The 22,453-nt window shown below is 42.0% G+C and overlaps 1 protein-coding gene across 1 annotated transcript in view; it reads left to right on the plus strand.

Moving 5' to 3' along the window:
• Window positions 1-11,989: 11,989 nt before the first annotated feature.
• The window catches only part of EYA4 (EYA transcriptional coactivator and phosphatase 4), a 183,362-nt gene continuing 172,898 nt past the window's right edge, over window positions 11,990-22,453 (plus strand). The window contains exon 1 of the mRNA XM_068149808.1: window positions 11,990-12,147. The gene's annotated coding sequence lies outside the window, so the exon portion shown is untranslated. The remainder of the gene's footprint in view (window positions 12,148-22,453) is intronic.

The following is a 22,453-nucleotide window of genomic DNA, read 5'->3' on the forward strand; positions in this document are numbered from 1 at the left end:
CCCCCCTCCATTCAGACAAGTCTTCCCACATTCCTTTACACAGGTGGTGGAAACCATCGTATCACCCTGCCCAAGGTACTTGATGGGCGGGAACCGCCCTGTCCAAAAAGCGTGATGGCTGGGTCGTTAGGTCCATTGTTGTAGTCCGACGTTATCATGATGCAATCACAAGCTGATTTGCATCCAGGATTGGTGGACAGGATTAGTCCGATGTGGTAGACAGGATTCTTTCCAGTGGCTCTGCTATCAGTTTATCTTTGTTGATTTACATTAAGAGAGACAAACTTCTCGTCTTCCACAGCTGGGGAAGTACTTGAACTAGTCTATGTTTTTTTTCCTATGTCCTTAAATTTGAAGCTCTGCAGGAAGGTTCTTTCCTTTTCTTTAGATGCTCATACAACAGCCAATATAATAAAGCCCCACCCTGAATTGATATGCATTTTATTTCCCAAAGCAAGAATAAATCTCAGGTCTCCATTGTTTTCCCACAGCAGTGTTAATTTGAATTGTATAAATCTCTGTGATACATATGAAGCTTTGATGTGGAAGCTAGGGAGACGGCATCGTGATTAGCATCAATTTAGCTGTCTCTGCAGGATCATCACAGTATCTCTGTGGGGATTTTACTTGCCCACCTTTACTTTTTCTTACTTTAAAAACCTTTTCTCAGGGCTCCTGTAATATGTCACATTGTTCTAATTGATGGCGGCTGACAGGATTCTATTCAGAGCTTGTCAGTGCTCCTCTTTAATTAGCCAGAAAGACCACTGCTGAGTGACAGCAGTGCATTCTTCCCACAGGTTCCCCAGCCCCAGGTACTACAGGGCATGTGAGATGGGAACTGAGGACAGCAATCAGTTTCTGTTTTCTAGAATAACACTGTTAGATGACGACCACCATGAGATGATGAAGGCAGTATTACAGGGGTTGGAAGCTGGGCAGTTTTTTGTTTGTTTGTTTCTTTTAAATTAGAGACTTCCACTGCTGCAAACATGCCCTCATCTTTCAGTAATTTTAGCATAACTATAATCAATATATGGTATGAAACAAACCTGTAGATGTTTGAAACATTCTTTTCTTTATCTGTGGTCTTCTTTTCATTATTTTTGGTGTGTGTGTTTTTTTCATATATTTAGTATTTACAAGTAGGACAAACTTGTTCAGGATGGAGGTGGAAAAAGTCTCACTGACAACATTCACCATCTGCTTCTTCTGTAGATAGAGGATTTGTTTTGTTTACAGCCTCATGAAATGGGGTACTTGGGTTACAAAAGTTCTGGACTTTTGCAAGGTTGGTCATACTCAGACTTTGTACAGATGTGTTTCCTTGCTTTCTGTAAAACAGTGCTCCAAATATTTATGCACATTAACAGGGAGTAAACTTTACATCACTGATACATGACTAAATGTCAGGGAAATCTCAACCCCCCTGTTAACTATTCTTTAAATAAAATGCAGCTCCTACATTAGAACAATACTAACGGGGTTGTATTACAAGATGAGTAGAAGATACTAGAATTAGAATCAAAACAAAACAAAAAATACAGAGAAATGCAACAGAAAATGAATTGGCAGTTCTCAAGAGACTAAATTTAGGCATATAGAATGGTCTCTTAATCTTAAATGAAGTTCTACTAAATGTGAAGTATTATTAAGTTATTAATCTTACTAAACTGCCTCAGAATTCTAATTAAACTGTAAATATATATACACACACACACACACACACAATTTAGAGAATTAAATACAATATGGCAAATAAATCTCTCAAGCACTTGTGTACAAACTACAGGTGTGGTATTTGCAATAAAAATATGATACATATTGAGTCATCTCAAACAGAACTTGATCACAAGGGCCAATGTCAACACCTTGTTATCTCAACAGTATAAATGCAGCCAGACTCAGATGCTACAAGAATGTAATTCCTCTTTCCATGGGCATTTTTTTTCAGATAACAATACAGACTGCAGAACCTCAGAAGAATTCAAATGAAGAACTCTCTCCCACTGAAGGTCTCAGTTAATTCTGTTCTTTAGACCTGTTTCTCCACCATTAAAATCAGTAAGAATTGTAGCTGCCCAGAAGTAAAATTACAGAAATTATTTTTCCTTACTCTAATTTTCATCAAGATATTAGTGACATTAGGGAAAAAATCCTGCCACAATTCTACATATACATGCTGAGAACCCTTTTTTGGTGGGTCTTTTTTCTGATAGAGGAAAGTTACCTCTATGGAATGGAGTGGAATGGAATGGAATGGAATGGAATGGAATGGAATGGAATGGAATGGAATGGAATGGAATGGAATAGAATAGAATAGAATAGAATAGAATAGAATAGAATAGAATAGAATAGAATAGAATAGAATAGACCAGACCGGGTTAGAAGAGGCCTTCAAGATCATCATGTCCAACCCATCATCCAACACCATCTAATCAACTAAACCATGGTACCAAGCACCCCATCAAGTCTCCTCCTAAACACCTCCAGTGATGGCGGCTCTTCTACAGGGATGCAGCAGCACTCACCCTTCCTGGCTCTCACTTGGCTTTGCTTTTCTAGATTGTTCCACTTGAGAATAATTTCTGAAACAAATGTTGACACAAACTTTTCTGGTCTTAAGAAAGTATTCATTACTTCAGCAGTACATTTCCCTTCTAGAAATTCTGTTTCATGTTCTGATTTATTTACAGTAGCATGCATGATAGCAAATGGGACAAGTAAAAAGGTTACTGGGTGTCTGAGTAAACTATGTCACTTGCCCTCTATTAATCTTTTCCTCCTGAAACTCATTTTTCATCATGAAAAATGTTGTGTTTTTTTTTTTTTAAACTTTCAAAGAGGTGAAAGCAAAACACAAAAACATTCCCACTTTTCTCCTGGCATTCTGATATAGATGCCATCACCATCATGTTGAGAAGTAGAGTTACTGGGAAGGAAATGTGGAAAAACATCTCCACCACATCACTCAGAACCTGGCAGAGTGAAGAAAGGGCTTCAGTGCTGGCCCCTCTCCTCCTTACCAATTCGTTGAAGTCAATTAATTTCTGCATATTTACACAATTGATACAGGGGAGGGGAGAGGAGAGGAGACTTGAGGAGAGGAGATTCGAGGAGAGGAGAAGAGACTTGAGGAGAGGAAACTCAAGGAGAGAAGACTTGAGGAGGATCAAGGAGAGGAGAGGAGACTCAAGGAGAGGAGACTCGAGGAGAGGAGACTCGAGGAGGGGAGACTTGGGGAGAGGAGAGGAGACTTGAGGAGAGGAGACTTGAGGAGAGGAGACTTAAGGAGAGGAGAAGAGACTTGAGGAGAGGAGACTGAAGGAGAGGAGACTTGAGGAGGATCAAGGAGAGGAAAGGAGACTCGAGGAGAGGAGACTCGAGGAGAGGAGACTCGAGGAGGGGAGAGGAGAGGAGACTCGAGAAGAGGAGAGGAGACTCGAGGAGAGGAGACTCGAGGAGAGGAGACTCGAGGAGGGGAGAGGAGAGGAGACTCGAGAAGAGGAGAGGAGACTCGAGGAGAGGAGAGGAGACTCGGGGAGAGGAGAGGAGACTCGAGGAGACTCAAGGAGACTCGAGGAGAGGAGACTCGAGGAGAGGAGAGGAGACTCGCGGAGACTCGAGGAGAGGAGAGGAGAGGAGAGGAGAGGAGAGGAGAGGAGAGGAGAGGAGAGGAGAGGAGAGGAGAGGAGAGGAGAGGAGAGGAGAGGAGAGGAGACTCGAGGAGAGGAGAGGAGACTCGAGGAGAGGAGACTCGAGGAGAGGAGACTCGAGGAGAGGAGACTCGAGGAGACTCGAGGAGAGGAGACTCGAGGAGAGGAGAGGAGACTCGAGGAGAGGAGAGGAGACTCGAGGAGAGGAGACTCGAGGAGAGGAGACTCGAGGAGAGGAGACTCGAGGAGAGGAGAGGAGACTCGAGGAGAGGAGACTCGAGGAGAGGAGAGGAGACTCGAGGAGAGGAGACTCGAGGAGAGGAGAGGAGAGGAGAGAAGACTCAAGGAGAGGAGAGGAGAGGAGAGGAGAGGAGAGGAGAGGAGAGGAGAGGAGAGGAGAGGAGAGGAGAGGAGAGGAGAGGAGAGGAGAGGAGAGGAGAGGAGAGGAGAGGAGAGGAGAGGAGAGGAGAGGAGAGGAGAGGAGAGGAGAGGAGAGGAGAGGAGAGGAGAGGAGAGGAGAGGAGAGGAGAGGAGAGGAGAGGAGAGGAGAGGAGAGGAGAGGAGAGGAGAGGAGAGGAGAGGAGAGGAGAGGAGAGGAGAGGAGAGGAGAGGAGAGGAGAGGAGGAGTAAAAAACCAACAACCCACATTATTAACAGGATACACAATGATGGGGGCTGCTATTTGCTTGCAGAGTTTGAGTAAATTGCCTATAAATTAAGCAGTATTCACAAGGTTTGAGCAATAAAACTGCTCTAACACTTGGCACACTATGCACCTCTAATACCCAATCTGAAGTCCATTTATCAACAACCACTCTTGTGTAAACAATTCACAGAGAAACCTTGTTTTCACTTGTTATTGATGATCTTTCAAGACTCAGAAATTGCCTCCTCTTCAATTTCCTACCACTGAATTCTTGGGTAATCACCTCATCAATAGTTCTCAACAAAAATAATTGTTTCCAGAGCAAAACACTCCCCAGATTTTAGGCCCTTTACATTGGTCCCTCTCTGTGTATATATATAAAGCTCAGAATATGCTTTTATTAAGTCAGAAGTGGAGAAAGGTTTTACCAGAAAAGGTTACAGGGAGAGAAAATAAAATACAGGCTGACATATTTTAGGATATGTTTTTGGTTGGAGTTTTTTGTATGTATGGTTTTTGTTGTTGGTGGTGTTTTTTTTCTTTTTTTGACAATAAGTTTAGTCTTTAGTCTAACTTACACAGCAGCACAGGTCATTCAAATGCACTCACATTCACTGCCAACCCCAAGTGTAGTCCGCTAATGCAAAAGGTGAAGAGAACTTTGCATGGCATTTAATGAAGATGTGTACTCTAATGCAAGTGTGGAGTGGAGATTTAGATTAACTGCTTTGCTCTCATCTGTGGTCCATATCCCTTGTGTCCTACATGTCTACTCTCTTTTTTTCACTGTACTAGCAAAGATTCTTGGTAGCTTCACTTATAGGCTTCAGAACAACTTAGGAACCTACACCATATGGTTTTAGTTCCTTTTGAAAAAATTAAAGTATTTGTTATTTAGAAAAGAAGAATATAATGGGAGAGGATGAGGAATGGTGACTCAGGAGAGCAGGTCTACTTTGATATCTCTCTGCTTCAACCTCCTCAGAACTGCTTTTGTAACTATTGTCAAAAATACCCTTCTCCTGTTCCAGAATTGCTGTCGCCCAGCTGCAAATTAATGGAGAGAAGGTTGTGCCTCTACCATTGCATTTGTACTCAATCCCACATAGAAATCTGTCTGATGAGCTCTTCTCCAGAAATTTAACTAAGAAAGCACATAATCTCTGCTTGTTTGATATAGGAACCTGCCTGCTGTCCAGGTAGCTTTCAGGTCTCCTGATGCATCAGCATTGTTCAGTTAGCTGAAACAAGACTATATAGCCTCAAGTACTTTCACATTATCATCTTCTTAACTTGCTTATAATTCAGAGCTGGTGGTTTCAGAAGGTGCATCAAATGATTAATGGTTTCTCTTCTGAAAGTCTGTTCCATCATACATGCAGTGCAGTGTAATTACAGTAATAATATCCACACAGAAGCTACAGGTATGCATTGAGTTATGCTCCAGTTAATACTAAAACCATTGACTTCAACCAGTAAATGGCCATGCCAAAGGAAACTATATTAGTAATATCTTTTGTGTGGTTCACATGGGGCTAGCTGGTAAGATACCTGGGACAGTGACCATGCATGCCTTTGTGTTCAGAGTGCAATAAGACTTCCAATTAGAATGCATAAATTACAAGAAAGCATTATTATGTAACCAAACATAAATACAGAATTACATTAATAACTAATAATGTATTTCATAAACAAGCTCTAGACCCACTGGAAGAATACAGAAGCCATGAACATTAATGATTCTTGCAGAGTACATTCATTACTTCACAGCCAGAATGGAACAAATTTACCTCTTGCTGGTCGTCTTAATATTTTAGTGCATAAAGAATGATTTAATAAGGAGTTTGCCCTCAGGATTAACTTAGTCATGTACATAACAGACAGCTGCAGCTTCTGTAAATATCCTTAAAGTAATTAAAACAGCTTATTTCTGATTTCTACCTCTGAGATTCAGGATGAGGTCCTTATAGAAACTAACACCTGAGGAGTCTGGTCAGGAATGCTATGCCCAGCCTTATGCCTATTGCCATCTGGAATATTGTGTCTAGTTCTGGGCCCCTCAGTTCAGGAAAGGCAGGGAACTGCTTGAAAGAACCCAGCACAGAGACACAGAAATGGGGAAGGGGGCGGAACATCTTTCTTATGAGGAAAGATGGAGGGAGCTGGGGTTCCTTAGTTTGGAGGAGACTATTTATAAATGTGTACAGGGTGAGTGTCAAGAGGATGGAGCCAGGCTCTTCTCAGTGATGCCCAATGACAGGACAAGGGGCAGGGGGTGGAAGTTGAGGCATAGCAAGTTCCATGGAAACATGAGGAAAAAGTTTTTCACTGTGAGGGTGATGGAACCCTGGAACAGGCTGCCCAGGGGGGTTGTGGAGTCTCCTCTGGAGATATTCAAAACCCGCCTGTGATCTGCTCTGGGTGATCCTCCTCTGGCAATGGAGCTGGACTCGATGATCTTTCAAGGTCCCTTCCAACCCCTAACATTCTGTGATTCTGTGATACTTACTGTGCTGCAACTAAACTAGCAGCTTAAATCTAGATATGCTTTTGGAGGTGCAATTTATAAGTTCCAAAATGTCTAAAGTCTTTAAATAGAACATTTTAACAAAAGAAAGGAACTTGTACTTTGAAATAAAACAGCTTTTCTGAAAACACTTTTTGACATAACTTTCGGGAATCTCTGCTTTTCATTTTATAGTTTTTCTCTGTTTCCTTCCTCTGTTGCACACCATCTGCAAATGAATGAGTGAAGTTGCCCAAACTTCATTTAATATTATACTACTAAGAGAATTGAATTCAATCATGCTTCTGGAAGAAACAAAGTTATTATTGGTGTAACAGTAATATATAATGTCGTTCATGGTGTCCTTTGGCAATCACATTTTTGCTTCTATAAAAGCAGTGAAAAAGCTCATGGCCAATTACTCTTTACTGAATATATGTTATAATATTATAAGGCAATACAGCAACAGTATGATGTTGCAGAGTAGTAAAAAGTTCTTGGCATGAATCCATATTTGAATTTATTGCATAATGACCTCAGTCCTGCTGACAATGACACTGATAAATGCTTTGCCATTGGTTTCACTGGGAACCTCAACATGCTTAGTAGTTGACTAAATACACCAATGTGCCCCTGTACTCTGCACTGGTTAGGCCACACCTCGAGTACTGTGTTCAGTTCTGGACCCCTCAGTTTAAGAAGGACATTGAGACACTTGAACATGTCCAGAGAAGGGCAACAAGGCTGGTGAGAGGCCTTGAACACAAGCCCTATGAGGAGAGGCTGAGGGAACTGGTATTGTTTAGCCTGGAGAAGAGGAGGCTCAGGGGAGACCTCATTGCCCTCTACAACTACCTGAAGAGTGGTTGTAGCCAGGAAGGGGTTGGTCTCTTTTCTCTAGCAACCAGCACCAGAACAAGAGGACACAGTCTCAAGCTGTGCCAGGGGAAGTTTAGGCTGGAGGTGAGGAGAAAGTTCTTCACTGAGAGAGTCATTTGTCATTGGAATGGGCTGCCCGGGAAGGTGGTGGAGTCGCCGTCCCTGGAGGTTTTCAAGAGAGGATTGGATGTGGCAGTTGGTGCCATGGTCTGGTCATGAGGTCTGTGGTGACAGGTAGGACTTGATGATCTTTGAGGTCTCTTCCAACTTTGGTGATACTGTGGTACTGTGGTACTGTGATACACACAAGCTCTCTCTAACACAGATCATTTCTGAGCAGCAACAAAATTATTATGTCACATCTCTAGTTTATGCTACCTTTATATGCAAACAATAAGTATATTCAAAGTGCTAGCTTTTATGCCTCACATAAACTTGACAGATTTCTAGAAATAGTATGGTGGCCATCTCAAAGTTATTGCATTGAAGATCCTTATTAAGCACACCTCATTCTGTCCGAACAGCCATATGAAAAAGGCAGGTTTTACTTTGACTTAGCTTCATTTCAAGGAAGCTTTAAAGACAAAACTTTCACTAATTTCAGAGGGACTTTTGCCTGCGTATGGGATGCAGAACAGAGCCCTCTCCTGGTAAGCACTGAAGATGATTGAGGACACCCCTGGCACCGTATTTGGCACTGCCCGCAGCACATATCTATGTGATGAAGTATTGAACGTAGGCACTCAAAATAAAATATTAGAAAAGCTTAGCTATTTGGAGCCATGGAACCTTATGATTGAGGTCAGATTTGTTTGGATTTAAAAAAAAAAAAAAAAAAAAGGGAATCTAAATAACACTGAAATGATGACATGCTTGAAACCTGAAACCAAAAAATAGGTTATATAACATACTTAAAGGCAGAGTTGGCACTTCAAGATCACAATGACTAGCCAGTTGTAACCTGCTTTTGAACCCACAGCTGAACCCTGAATGTTGAATTACTGAAAAGGGTGGGTCACCTTCTTTTTAAACCTGAAATCTGATAACCAGGGCAGGAGAACCCCCATTCATTCCTTCTTTTTATGACTATAAAGCCATGAAGCACCAATAATAACCTTAAGTGTACCGATCAACAGACTATGCTTAGTTAACCCGCTTTCAGATTTCATACTTGAACCAGAAAATAAGAGAGAACTTGCTGTTGTAAACCAAAATATACAACAGGCACCTAAACTGAACGTGGCATATGGTAGGCACTTCATTAAATCATAACAATGATACATTGCCAAAGTAGTGGTTGTCTGACACTAGATTGTCTCAGAATAACTAAGTATAATCCCTTTACTTAAACAACAATAACAAAACATTTTGTCACTGAGGTGAAAAATACAGTATATTGGTTTCATTTAAAAATTATTTATAAAGACATTAAAGCCCATTGTTCATAGTAACTTATGCACATTTGATTATCTGGAACCATACTACTTAGAGCTGTGAGCTCATTGGATTTCACAAGGTAAGTAGGGTTGGGTTTACAGGATTTGCATGGAAGACCTTCAAGGAAATTCCAAGTTGCTGTATGAACTGGTATTTGTGCAGGGCAACAATAGTCTGCTGACTCAGTATTGAACCAGCATAAAGTACAGGATCGAAAGTGCTGTCTTCTATCAGAGGTAAACTCAAGGATACTGAGCACTTGCAGTCATTAAACACCCTATGGTAGTTTCTGGCAGTGTAGGAGTGCCTGGCCAAATACCAATCTAGATAATTACATCCTGCCTACTTACATTCCCCTGTTGCTTTAAATGGATAAGGTATTATTCTATTCTTGTGTAAAAGTGGATCCTACGGCACTTCCTTGGGCTCTGTTAGGACTATTTCTAGCATGACCTTCTCCATGCAGGGCTTTGTATGGTCACAGAGTCATTTATATGACTCACTCAGTATACTACACTTGATTTTGGATTGGTCACCTTTGGAAATTGCTTCCATTGAGCTCACTGAAATTTACCTTAGCCCAAAGACAACAATTGAACCAAAATCATACCCATCTATATAGTCGTATTTGCAAGAAATCGCTAAGAAAAATGAGTGTTTGGTTCTGAGATCAGTTTCCATAGGACTTCCCTCAGCCTGTGTGACCCAGGTCAAATGCTCATTAGTTTTGTGCATGATCCTGCCCACTCTCACTGAAATCAATAGCAAAATAGCAACATGATTCAAAGACAGCAAGGCCAGGCCTCTTAATGGGAGTTTTTCCTTGGGCCCACACCACATAAGTGGTGTGACTGTCCCATCCTCACTCTTCAATTTGAAGCACGTTTCATTGAACAAAGATGATGTATAATCTTTTTAAGTCAGCTGTGTCTTACATTTCAAGAAAGGGTGCAACAGATTATTAAAATCTTGCTTTAAAATGATATATGTATTAAAACACCCCTTGTCACTAGAGAACTGTTCTACGTAACAGGAATTTGCTTCACTGAAGAAAAGTGGAAGGAAACCAGACTTCATAAGGCCTTCATTATTGTGTTTGAGTACCTCATCTTAGACTGCTGCTGTTTACCAAAGTTCTCTTGAAAGGAAGAAGCTATTAGCACATCTCCCTTAGAGAAGAAGCCTTTTATCAAGATGAGTTGCAGCATAGTCACGACTGTTACCCCGCCACAGCATTGTCAGTCGCAATTATTCCTGCAAACCTGAGTTTTGTCCCCAGCTAGTTACTCTCTAGACTGTCAGTTTCAAAATTCACTTCATATTTCTGGCTTGTCCTACACTATGTCAATTTGAAGGCTGGCTTTCGAGAGCTTTTTCAGTTTAAATGTTTTTCTAGCTGTATTTGTGTAAGTCAAAAGAGTTTTCCAAGTCTGTTCTCTTTCTGAGTGGCGACTTTCCCAAGACAGCAAATACTGGGGTTTTATAGACTTCTTTTCACAAAAAATTAGTCATGTTAGTTCTGAAATTGTTTAGGAGAAAGATGACTATGCTAGTACAATATGTTGAATGCAAATTATGAAATTCAAAGGCAGGCAGCTTGAGTGTTAAGTTATGGTTTAAACAGTATCACCAGATGAAAGTAAGCAAATGGAAGGCAGGTCCGACAGAATCTTTACAAACCCAGACTTTTTTTCTTCATTCCATGTGACTTGCTAACCTCAGAAGCTTCCAACATTCAGTACTTCTGAAAACTCAGACTTTTCTCACATCTCACTCCTGCTACAGGACCTAACTTTTGCCTCTTCTCAAGTTTTGGACTTACACTCTTTGAAGAGTGAAGATAGCTTGATAGAAAGAGGGAGATGCAGCTGGCTGAACGCGAGGAGATAAAATTAGGTGAAGAATGAGTATAAAACATGACTAAACAATTTGGGATTTTCTTCTGCTTCCCCAGACTAGGTAGCAAAGGGAACCAAACACAGCTGCTGAATTTCCATCAGAAAGAGCTTTCAGTTTCAAAGAGGGAAGGACTTCCTTTCCATCCGCACTGATCAATTTGAGAGAAAGGGGGCAAATGCATTCTATCAAAGGGTACAGCAACAGGTCCTGGTGTATAGCATTTGATCATCCCTGACCACTTATATACTGTTAACCTTAAAAAAAAAAAAAAAAAAAAGAAGGCAGGATTACTTTCAAGTGTTGGTTTCTCATTGAAGAAACGAAAGGGAAACGTGAAGTGTGGAGTTTGGTACCTGTACTCGAGTGGATTAGTGTCACCCAACTGCAGCCTGACTTGGGACCCACGCTATTCAGGACCCTCTGCTTCTCTGCTCCCATCACTACTATTTGTTGCTTCTGGGGAGTAGTGTAGGTCCCGGCCTCGGACAGTGAGACGGGAGGCTGACGGGCTGGGGTACTTTGGACGTGCGTGATGGCCGGGACAGCCGGGGAGCAGCGGGGACGCCGGGGGCCGCTGCAGCGGCAGCGCAGGCGTGCTGAGCGGGGCGGCCCGGGGCAGCAGAGGCAGAGGGTTCCGTGCCGAGCAGGGGCCAGCACAGGGCGCAGTCCTGGCCGCATCTCCCGGCACAAGTGCAAAGCTGCGCCCCGGCGTTGCGCTGGTTCCGGCGTTCCTCGCCCCTTACCTCCTCGGTCCCGGGGCGACCTTTTCGGGAGGGAGGAGGTTACCTTGGCAAAGTCCCGTCCCTTGCCAGGGAAACTTTCTACGTGCCTCTGCATGAGAGGCAACTAGTAGCACTCGCTGAAGTGTGGGGAGTGTTTGGCTTCTCCCGTACCAGCCTCCTCCTCCTCCATCTACACCCCCCGCCCCGAGTCTCCCCTCCCGTTTTGCTCCGAGTTGCGCTTTATTTGTGTGTGGAGAAAGGGGGGGGACTTGTAGAGGGGATGTCCTGTTTTTGCCAGAGGAACAGTGCAAAAGGGGAACCACGGCTCGGAGAAGGGACGAGAATAAATAAATAAGGAGCAGCCCTAAAATAAAGGTAGCGGCATATCGCGGCAACGAGAAGGTGAGTGTCTCTGTGACTTGCCCGAGTCTCCCTCCCACCTCTTCTGCTCAGAGGTGGAGGAAACGGGTTCCCTGTCGCATATGCATGTGTCTGTGGAGACGGGTGCGTGCATGTGCTTGTGTTTAGGGTTTATTTAGCATTGTTTTCATGTTGGTCCGATGACAAAAGTTTCTTTAAACCGAACTGATGGGAAGGAGCAGCAGAGCCGTTCGTCGCGGGGCAGAGACGGACTTTTCCCCCCTCAGCACCACGCGAATTTAGTTGGAAAAAAAACTGGCCTCCGGTGCGGACAGGGTGACTTTCTGTCCGTCCAGACGACCTTTCTGCCACTCTCCAGGTGACAGTCCCTGCCGTTTTGCCTTCCCCACTGGCCGTTAGCGTGGCTGCTCGGGTAAGATCAGGGACAGGCGCAAGCCGTGCCGGCTGCCATCGCATTGTTCCCCGCTTGCGCCTCCCGCCCACACCCGTAGCGGCGGAAATAGGGGGCCCGGGCTGCACCCCGCCAGCAGCCGGGGGTATGCCGGCCCTCCTAGGCCAGGCGGGAGGCAGGCAGGGCAGCGGGAGGGCTCGCCCTACAACCCCACAGTGCCCGTGAGGGCCAGGGCTGGAGTCGGCGCCAGGGCCGGCGGTGGCTTGACTGGAGGCTGGGAAGAAACAAGATTTCTGGCGGCAAGGAGCACCTCCGGCCAGAACTGCATGAAAGCGGGCATGGATGGTAGCGAGCCCCTTTCCGATAACGCCCGTTTCTGCCAGCGAGGCTGGGGTTTGGGCAGCGCGGGAGGGCGAGGACCGTGGCCGGCAGCGGCAAAGGAAGTTTCGCCGGCCTCCCTCGAACCCCGCTCTGTCCCAGCCGCCGGCAGCGCTCGGGGGTCCACTTGTCGCCCTTCCTCCGGGCGGAGCGCTGCGGGCGTGCGGCGTTGGGAGTGCTGGCGGATCGGAGCAGGCTGCCCCTCGGCTGGCAGCCACCGCCTGGGCTTCTGCGGCCGTTTTTATCCAGTGTCCAAGAGGAGCGTGGACAGAGCTACCCGTTGTTTTTGTTCCTCGCCGTTTCCTTTCCCTGTGGAATCCCTCCTACCCTTCCCCTCCCCCGCCCCGGCTTGTTCTTCGCGTGATTTAAAGACAAATCGAGGCATTTTCGGGTTGCTCCACCTCGCCCCCGCCCCTGCCGCGAGGTCCTTGGTGCGCCGGGGGACGGAGGCAGAGGAGAGCCCTGGCACGGGGGTTCCACCGCCCTTCCCGCCGGCGATGCGGAGTCCTATGTTTTGGTTTGAAAGCGTTTCCACGTGGGGAAGCCTCTGTATGTGTGTGTGTACACGATCCGTGAGGAGGTAACAGGATTCTTCGTGTTCCAACGCAGTGGGCTGTTGGCCATTAATTTGCCTCTTCAGCTGTCATTACAGACACTTCCAAAATCAGATACCTGCGGAAAACCGCCGGCTAGGTTTCACCCGGCTCCGGCGGCGGTTCTCCCTCAGCCACGGGGGCTCCGCGCCCGTGTCCGGGTGGTGGGGGATGCCCCAGAGCCACTGCCCGGCACCCACCCGCGGGCCGCAAGAGCGGGATCCCACGGCAGCGCCGCTGCCAGTAGGTAATTGGCAGCTAAAGTTTCATTTACGTTTATGAAACTGCCGCCAAGAGCCAAGTAGGTACGGTGTTGCCTTCCCGTTATCCCGCAGGCAGGATTTAAAGCGGAGCACACGGAGGTACCCGTTTGACTGGCGAGTGGCGATGTGAAATCGCTGGTATTTACGAAAATCCTAGGAGAGAGACACCCGGTACCAGAGAAGGGAGCGCCTTGACCGATTCGAGTTTAAGCATGAAGTCATGTTAGAACAGTAAGAAATCAGGATTTTCAGTTTTCTTGAGCTTTGTTTTACGTGTTTCACTTGCTGAGACTGGAAAGTGTGTCTAAGATAAATTCCTCAACAGTTTAGATTTGGAGTGACGTATACAAACCAACCGTCTTTTCTGCATGGTAATTAAAAAAAAAACAAGGTTTTTTTGGGGGGGGTCTGACCTCAGTGTTTGTTGTTTGAAGAGCACGTTAAAGCTCAGGTTATGTCATTGTTTCATTTCCTTAACGCTCGAGAAAAGTGTCATAAAATTACTGTGCATTTGACTTTTTCTCCTATTTCTGAAAAAGTTGCTTGGATAATAAATGCTTGCATGCCTACTATACGGATCATACTCTGAGTAAAGTCAAAATACTATTTGACATTTCTCTCCCCTGTGATCCTTCCTGTGTGTTTGACATCTAACATTAGCTGGGCTGTGTCTGAAACAGCTCTTCCTGCTCTTGAAAGTTCTTCAATCAAATTTAATGAAAGAGGAGGACGCTGACTAATCTTTTATGTGTCTTTGTTCAGATAATTCATATGCGGTTACAAACTGTTACAAGTCTATGGTCGTACTGCTAATAAATTTAGTTGAAGGATACTCATGCTGCATTTGTGTTTGTTAATGGCTTCACAACTATCTCCCATAGAAACTTACTCTGCTGTATGCATAGTGGCAACAGGATAAATGCATTCTAAACAAGGAATTGAACGAGCAGAAAACTGGATTCCCAGTTAATAGCAGTTTCCAATTAAAATGTTTCAAACAAGGCAACTGCAAAGCTATAGATAGTATCCCATTGCATATTTTTAGCCAATGATGCAAGCTTTGAGAGCTACTCTTTAAACTTTGTGTAACTTTTACCTTTCAGTTCTAGAACTAATCAATGGTGAACACTGACATTTAGTATGGAAAGGTACCTGTCCGTTTCCCTGATGGCACAGTGGTATTGCATGATATTCAATGCAATCCTCCAGTGTTAAAATTTAAACTACTTTTTCCTTAAATATGAAAGTAAACATAGAAAGAAGAAATAAATTCCTGGAATTTCTGTCAAACACTCTAGGATGCAACTGCTGATTTTTTTCTGCGTTATCTTTTTCTTTCTTGAAAGTAGGGATTTTATGAAGTCAGGGTAAAACAAGTCTTCCATTTTATAAGCAGAGTTTATTCAGCATACTTCTATATTGCAGCTGCTGATCATATTTCATAGAGCTGTTAAAGCACTTAAAACATAAAATTAGATGCTGTCTGGTAGTAAATATTTCAAATCACTCCTTGAAGAAATAGAGAAATAGGCTTTAAAAAAAAAAAAAAAAGGCAGACTTTTTGAACTATATCATTGAACAAAAATAATCTTGCTTTGTTTTTACTCAAAATACTACAATTATAATCTAAGCCACTGATTTTAACACAGTGTGCTCTTTTTCTTTCGGTTTTCTTCATCTCCTACATTTCTGTTGTGATTTTATACTAACTTTATGTGCTATCATAACCTGGTACTTTGTTCAAGCTATGTTTACTGCAGCAATGTTTATGTTAACAGGTTTCGAATTAACTTCTAACCTATATTTTCAGTGGGTGTTCTTGATGAAACCTAAGTTCCCTTGCTTCCTGGTGTGCATGTTTCTGTGTGGCTCTTGATTGCAGAGTGCATACACTTGCTTTTCTCCAACTTTAAGATGAGTTAATTTACAGATTAGTGTTTTTAATCTCTGGATTGGGTTGTTGGTTTTTTTTGTTGCTGTACAATAGTTTTCCATTTGTCTTTTAGATGAATATGGGAATAAGTTAATTTGCTTGTTGTCATTTATTCTTAGTCTTGTCAGGGTTTGCAAGAAGAATGCAAATACAGGGGCATCAGACATATATCAAGTTGACCAGGTATTTTAAAAGCTTTATGAAAGTGCAGTGTTAAACCAAGTCTGGTAGCAGAAACACTCAGATGTCTTTGGGTTTTACTTTGTACTTGAGGATCCAATATTATTTTTGCTGTCTAATGCATCTATAATCTTGCCATTTTGCGTTAGAAAAGCAGAATTTATGTTGCGCAAGTGGAAAAGGAGTTTTTATATTTGATCATCAAATGAGAGGTTCATGAGTAGACTTAATATGTGCTATTTTTCTTTTTTTTGGATTTAAATGTTTTGTAAATGCGTGTCCAACTTAACCTTTTCTGTCATTGAAAAGCGCTAATTGATCTTGCTAGCTCTGACATAATAGTATAGTTTGATATTTGAAACCTTTTCAGCTTTGGCATGGCCCTTTAATCACCCCTGAGATTTCAAGGCATGGTTCCACTGAAGGCATAAACTGCTACTCTTTTTAAAATTAAATAAAAAGGGTTATTAAAAATAAATTTTCTTTATGGCCTTTTAAAGTCAGTAGATGTTTGACCTATCAAAGCCCAAGCTTTACAATGCACACTAAAAATGCTCTGCTTTGCCTGTATGTATTAGGTGACATTTTAGACGTGGCTGTACAGAAATCAGATTCTTATTAAATAAATCTTTTTTGGCCCAGTCCACACTTCTGTCTTGCGATGTTATTAAATCTGTCATTAAATCAGAAGTGCTTAAAGGAACTTGGATGCACTTTGCGGGGCAAAAGCTCAGATATGAAGAGTGCTTATCTGTCAAGTAAAGAATAAAATTTATTTGAAAAGGCAATAAAATGTATATTTTTTTTGTCCACATTGTAGATTGTAATACTGCCAGAAGGATTCCTTTTGGGATGCCTGTAGAACAGGACCTTGGTGAAAACTATTTTAAAGCAATTTCATGTTTTTGTCTCTAAGTCTGAGAAATGTGTCAACTAGCTGGCCAGTCTTTTACTGTAATGTTAAACAGCAAAATTACTTTGGTGATTGATTATCCTATATCAAAATGCATCGCTGGGCAGTCTCACTCACGGGGTTGTATATAGGGTAGTTATCAGACTTTTGAGCAAAATACCAAATGCTAATGGCTGTCTGAGGAATATTAAAGTTTAACCATTTTATTTTCAATTTGTTGGAAATTTCTTCATGATAAGGGAAGATTATAATCAGAAGTGATTGCCTTCAGAACTTTCAGAGGCCCATATAATAGTGAGACTAGTATATATTTGATCTTAAGGTACTAGACAATGGACTTTGATTTAGACTGCAATTACCATGGATTTGGAAAAAAAAAAGAGTTTGAAGGTTTTCTGTGCCTACATTGCTTTGGAGTTCTGTGTCCTTTTCATAGAATAAAAAAAATAAATGGAGCTATGGTGAGTTTTCATTAGCAGCAGTCTGTAGAAGTACAGTGCAGTGAGTGATGTTGCAGGACTGCAGAGGGCTGTTTAGTTGGATGTAGTTTAAGTGTATGAAGACCTCAGTCTGTCAACGTAGACTTTATATTATGTCTTTGTATCAGCATTGCTTTCTGTTGTGGCTGGACTATACAATTTGACTAGGAGTAGCAAATTGCAAAAAGACCTCCCAAGGCAACCACAAAATATTCACATACAGAGGACTGATTTTCATATGTGTAGTAACTTTTTACTTAGGTATTTAAGTTAAATCTGCACTGAATTTTTTTGTCAACATTAAAATGTATTGCTGTTGTGACATGACCCAGTGTAAGTTGACATCGTCACCAGTGTAAAGAATTATTGCTGCCTTTTTTTTGTCCACTTGGGTAGGCACAGCAAGTCTCTATTCCGCTCTTGACACATGCATAATCAAATCACAAAAACCCTATGAAGGGTCTGATTTAGACCACAAAAGTAAAAGAAATACAGAGCTGAGTTTGCAACTTTTCAAATAATACTCCTTTATGTATATAACTATTGAAATCTATGCTGGTGCATGAGGTAATTGGAAACTTAACTTGATGTTTTATGCCAGATCCTTAGCTGTTGCAGATTGGAGTAGGAATGTTGAAATTACTGGCGTGGTCTCGCATTATGCCAGATGAGTATCTGGTCCTCTATTCTTAGTGCAGTCTGTTTTTTTCTGAGGGGTATTGTAGTATACTTTATATGTATGACATCACGTGCACAGAGTAATCCTGCAGTACTTGGAAAAAACAAAGGAGGGTTAAGTATAAATGTACTAATCATATACAAGTTTTCTTCAACTATAGGACATTTTCATACTCCTGTGTTAGAACGTATATGTATGTATAATTTCTTTTTAAGAACATTGTGTAAGTGACCATGGAAATGCCTTTGTATTGCCAAAGCCAATGTAGTTAGAAATATTATTAATTGACTGTATTCTTTTAATTCCTTTCAGGCAACTTCGTTGCTGATGGAAGTGAAGAGTCAGGCTGTGTTTAGCCAGGGACATTTTGTGAATACCAATTATTTAATGGAAGGTGTGAAGTCCATTTACCATGTTAAATTTGACCTGGATGGTCCTTTTCATTTCCTTAGTGTACACCCTGAGAATAACAGAAAATTAAGTTCCCCTTGCTGCCAAGTGGGAGCAACTAAACCAGCCTCCATTCACTCCAGTTTAAGCATCAAGCTATATGTGGGGTCTTTCTCCCAGCTCTCCTGAGTGTCCCAGCATAGACACGGTTTCACAAAACCAGGCATGGCTCAGGCAGATTATGCATGTTTCCTTTGGCAGGTTCTAGCAATGCAACTCATATTCAACCTCGTGTTTCTGTTCTGGTTGTCTTAACACAGAGAACTAGGGAGCTGGGAACTAACAGGGCTAAATGGTGTAAAGGTTTTGCAAACGGACTAATTATATACTGGAAAGGAGTCTCAGAAATAAAAGTTTCCAGGTTACCCCGTGGCAATATTTGGAACTGTGGTAGGTTTCCCAAGGGTAAAGATTAAAGTACTTTTCCACTGAAACATCTATTTTTATGTTTATTCTAATCAGGTGTGATAGAAAGAGCTGGTATAATGCTCACATTAATTTGGCTCGGTTGATTGCCCCTTCGAGAAGCAATTTGTGTGTTCAGAGCACTCTCTGTGTGCCAAGCTCACTGTGCAGCAGCATGGCGGGAGGTCACCTGCAATAAGAGGATAGGGTCTTCCCTCTAAAATGGCAGCTGATGCATTTCCTAGTAATTTCTGGTAGCTGTTTAGCTTGTTTTACAACTTTCTCATTAAACTGTAGTCTGATTTCTCCAAGGGCTAGCTGAATAGTCAGATTTTTGGCTTAAGACAAGTGACATGGAAGGATTATTTCGTGATAATTGAAAAACTACCCAGCTTTCTGGAGTCTTGCTTAGTTCTGCATTGAAGGAAGTCCAAGATCATGACTGCAGCTCAAGAGATGCTGTCAGAACAGGATTAAGCCTGTGGTAGTTTGACTGCAAGGTCTGTATCAAGAGTGGCATCATTTTTACACAGAGGGCTCTATTTTTACAGTTTGCTTGGGGTATTGGTGCATATAAACAGTAATAGAAGTAATCTGTGTGTGACTTGTTGCTGTGTGTGACCCACAGAATTGGATGTTTCTACATCCATCTGTTTTCTGTGGCACAGGATAGAAGAACATGAAGCTATAGTTTCATGTTTGGTGGCAGTGCTTCTTAAGCAGCCCTCACCCCTCCTCTGCTGGCCACTCGTTTAAGCTGGATCTGTTCCGTGCTGTGGTTCACGAACAGCTGTGCTGGCACAAGGCAAAGGTCGGAATGAGTGGCAGCACCCGCACTGCTGAGCCTGGCACCGGTGCTGCAGAAATAGCTGTGGAACCACAGTCTCCGTTACCTAATCTGCCACCTCTATTAACTGAAGTGCAGGGTCAAGTCTGTGGGATATGTGGAATTTTTCAGAATGAAAACATTGTCTACAAAAATGATCCCTTGATCTTTAACCAAAAGGTTTTGCTGATTTTATTTATTTATTTATTTATTTTAAAACTAAACCTAAGGTTGTTGCAAATAATTTGCAGATATATGTACAGATAAAAGGGTAAAGAAAGCTATGGTCCCTTTGGAGAGGACAGCTCTGATGTTCTTAAAGGCAGACAGGGGTTCAGATGCAATATTGGGTGACAGAACTTTCCCAGGTCTGTGCCCCACTGTCCAAAAGCTGGGCATGCAGGAGACAGGCAGGGCATGACTGTACAACAAGAATGTCATCGCTGAGGGCTGCAGTGCTTCTCATGAGCTTCATTCTTTTACCGCTGTACCTTGTCAAAGAAGTGGAATGATATTCGTCTCAGAAGTACCCATTACTGAGATGTCACTGGAGACAATTTACAACAACTATGTTTTTATTAGTCTCTGCTGTCACAAAGTGTTTACTTGAATCCTATAATGTTCCAAATGCCTTTTGCATGGTTTTGCCATATAACACTGAAATATGCGCTGTATACCATGGCTTTATGAGCACTTGAGCATGCCAAACTAGTGATGCTATTTTTGATGCACATAAAAGTTTGATTTCTAGAGATAAGAATGGCAATTTAACAAAGTTCTGTAAGAGTTTACGTGACTTTTTGAGTAATAAACTTGAAAGGTATAAAATCAGCTTGGCACAATGAAATGGATTATGCAGAAAACCAAGGCACAGATTTAAAAACCAGTTGTTAATGAGTCTTTAAAGAGGGTGTTACAAAGAGGTTTTTCAGGGGCTAGGCATCAAATAAAAAATTACTGGTTATGTTACCTGTGATACAAAGATTAGTAAGTTCTACAGGAAGTAATACCTTTAATTAGATCAATTGGACCTAATAAAAGAGGTCTTTCTTCTTATAAATGTTCTTGTACTTCTGTCATTACCTGTAATGACTGAAGGGTTAGTACTACAAAGTCTGAGAAAAGAGTAAATACTGGAGGGTAGTTGGGCTCCTTCAGCAAACTGAGAGAAATCGATCAGTATGTCCTTCACTACAAGCCATTGCTTTGTTTAAAAACCCATCTGGGGGCTATGGCAAATGGTTAGGATGGCATCATAGCCAAAGATGGAGTAATAATTTAAGCAAAGTACTAGGCAGAGTAAGAGAGGTTACATTACCTGTGTAGATAATATAGGTGCTGCTACTTATTGAAAGCTGTGCTTTAGAAAGGAAGCTTGAAAAATTGGATAAATTTCAGATGCAAGACCAGATGAGCAAGTATACAATTGGAAAATATGTCTTGTAAGGGGTGAGCACGTTTAGTTTATCAAAGGAGCTGTAGTACGGTTTGAGCATAGCTAATAAATATCTAAATGGGCAAAATTAAATCTGGTAAAGGCTCCATTGTCAAAGCAGTTGTAAATAAAATCTGGGAATGCTCATTTCTTACAATTACTTTGTATTGTACTCTTGATGCTGGCTTTTAGTGAAAGAGGCTTGCTTGTGGGATTGTGAGCAGTTCCATGGATGCCACAGCATTTCAGTTGCATGTGGGGACTGCTGATGGGCTAGGAACTGGAACGGGTGCAGACAGCTCCTGTGAGGATCAGCAGCATAGAAAAATGTAGACTACACAGCACTTCTTATTTGGGTTTTAGCATTTTCTTTGTACTGGACAGAGATGTCACATAGAAATTTTGCTATGGTTATTTTCCAATGGTTTCAGTCTAACTTGATGGCTGCAATGCAGCAGTGCTAGTCTTGATGAGTAATTGTCCTTCTGTTCTGTCAGCAAATACGTGAGCTGTGTGCTGGCATCAGCAGGAGTTCCATATTCTGGGACAGTTTTGGATTGATAGTTTTTGTTTCCTGTTGTTCAGTAATTCCTTGAGAACACTTTCTCAAATGCCGTATTTTGGGGTTACTGTCAACTTAAATTAAGAAAAGGGTTGCATTTCTCCTACCAAACCAGAAACAAAGTGCCCATGTTTATTTTCTGTGGCTTTACTTTTGTATTCCTTTCTGACATTTCACAATGTTCCACTGAAGAACTGTATGTGAAACACTCCGTAACAGGAATGGCAGCTGTCATTGCCAGGGCAATGATGCTGACAGCTGAAAAGGAAGGGCAAACTGTGAGCTTCCTCCTCCATCAGGATGTTTCTAGGAATCTTTGCAAGTATTTTAACTTCAGTAAATATCATTGCATACTCATAGTGCTGAATACACTCCTTGAACTGTGGCATGGTCTTTAAAAACAAATAGGGTATACAGCTACTGCCATGGCTTTCATTTAAACATGTGATTGGATTATTCAGGTTAATTTATCCTGCCTTGTAAAACTGCTGCTTGCTTTCACTTGGAGGTTCCTTCTTAGTTTCTCTTAATTTCCAAAATAAGAAGTAGGGTTTCTGTTTTAGAAAGAATCTTTATTGTTACCTTTTGCTATTTGGTGTCGCAGGGTGATTTTTTTTTCCAATGTCTGAAAGGTAATTTGGCATGCCTTTTGGGCAGAGGAAATAATATTTTCAAGCTGACAGAGTCTCTTCAAATGTTCTGGCTAACCAAGCAGAGCTTTTTTTCTTTCTGTTTTTAATGGTTTATTTATGAAGGGCTAAAATGTTTTATTTGGTTTGTTTTCAGCTATTTTCTACCAAAAAAAAAAAAAAAAAAGAAGGAAAATGGTTCAGAAATTAA

This window comes from Melanerpes formicivorus, unplaced genomic scaffold, assembly GCF_026170545.1.
Source record: "Melanerpes formicivorus ecotype bairdi unplaced genomic scaffold, bMelFor1.0.p_v2 SCAF_2, whole genome shotgun sequence".
NCBI classification, from domain to species: Eukaryota; Metazoa; Chordata; class Aves; order Piciformes; family Picidae; genus Melanerpes; species Melanerpes formicivorus.